We start from the raw sequence: 1,854 nt of genomic DNA on the forward strand, positions 1-1,854 counted from the left end.
ACTAGCAAACAGATTCCAGCAGCACATTAAAAGGATCATACACCATGATCAAGTGGGGTTTATCCCAGGAATGCAAGGATTCTTCAATATACGCAATCAGTCAATGTGATACACCATATTAATAAACTGAAGGATAAAAACCATATGATAATCTCAATAGATGCAGAAAAAGCTTTTGACAAAATTCAGCACCCATTTATGATAAAAACTCTCCAGAAAGTGGGCATAGAGGTAAGCTACCTCAACATAATAAAGGCCATATATGACAAACCCACAGCGAACATCGTTCTCAATGGTGAAAAACTGAAACCATTTCTTCTAAGATCAGGAAAAAGACAAGGTTGCCCACTCTCACCACTATTATTCAACATACTTTTGGAAGTTTTAGCCACGGCAATCAGAGAAGAAAAAGAAATAAAAGCAATCCAAATCGGAAAAGAAGTAAAACTGTCACTGTTTGCAGATGACATGATACTATATATAGAGAATCCTAAAGATGCTAACAGAAAACTACTAGAGCTAATCAATGAATGGTAAAATAGCAGGATACAAAATTAATGCACAGAAATCTCTTGCATTCCTATACACTAATGATGAAAAATCTGAAAGAGAAATAAAGGAAACGCTCCCATTTACCATTACAACAAAAAGAATAAAATACCTAGGAATAAACCTGCCTAAGGAGACAAAAGTTCTGTATGCAGAAAACTATAAGACACTGATGAAAGAAATTAAAGATGATACAAACAGATGGAGAGATATACCATGTTCTTGGATTGGAAGAATCAACGTTGTGAAAATGACTATACTACCCAAAGCAATCTGCAGATTCAATGCAATCTCTATCAAACTACCAATGGCATTTTTCACTAGAACTAGAACAAAAAATTTCACAATTTGTGTGAAAACACAAAAGACCCTGAATAGCCAAAGCAATCTTGAGGGAGAAAAACAGATCTGGAGGAATTAGACTCCCTGACTTCAGACTATACTACAAAGCTACAGTAATCAAAACAGTATGGTACTGGCACAAAAACAGAAATATAGATCAATGGAACAGGATAGAAAGCCCAGAGATAAACCCACGCACATATGGTCACCTTATCTTTGATAAAGGAGGTAAGAATATACAGTGGAGAAAAGACAGACTCTTCAATAAGTGGTGCTGGAAAAACTGGACAGCTATATGTAAAAGGATGAAATTAGAACACTTCCTAACTCCATACACAAAAATAAACTCAAAATGGATTAAAGACCTAAATGTAAGGCCAGACACTATAAAACTCTTAGAGGAAAACATAGGAAGAACACTCTATGACGTAAATCACAGCAAGATCCTTTCTGACCCACCTCTAGAGAAATGGAAATAAAAACAAAAATAAACAAATGGGACCTAATGAAACTTAAAAGCTTTTTCACAGCAAAGGAAACCATAAACAAGACAAAAAGACAACCCTCAGTCATCACTAATCATTAGAGAAATGCAAATCAAAACCACAATGAGGTATCACCTCACACCGGCCAGAATAGCCATCATCAAAAAATCTACAAACAATATATGCTGGAGATGGTGTGGAGAAAAGGGAACCCTCTTGCACTGTTGGTGGGAATGTAAATTGATACAGCCACTATGGAGAACAGTATGGTGGTTCCTTCAAACACTAAAAATAGAACTACCATATGACCCAGCAATCCCACTCCTGGGCATATACCCTGAAAAAACCATAATTCAAAAAGAGACATGGGGCTTCCCTGGTGGCGCAGTGGTTGCGCGTCCGCCTGCCGATGCAGGGGAACCGGGTTCGCGCCCCGGTCTGGGAGGATCCCACATGCTGCGGAGCGGCTGGGCCCGTG

The sequence above is a fragment of the Physeter macrocephalus genome, chromosome 1 (assembly GCF_002837175.3).
Source record: "Physeter macrocephalus isolate SW-GA chromosome 1, ASM283717v5, whole genome shotgun sequence".
Lineage (NCBI taxonomy): Eukaryota > Metazoa > Chordata > Mammalia > Artiodactyla > Physeteridae > Physeter > Physeter macrocephalus.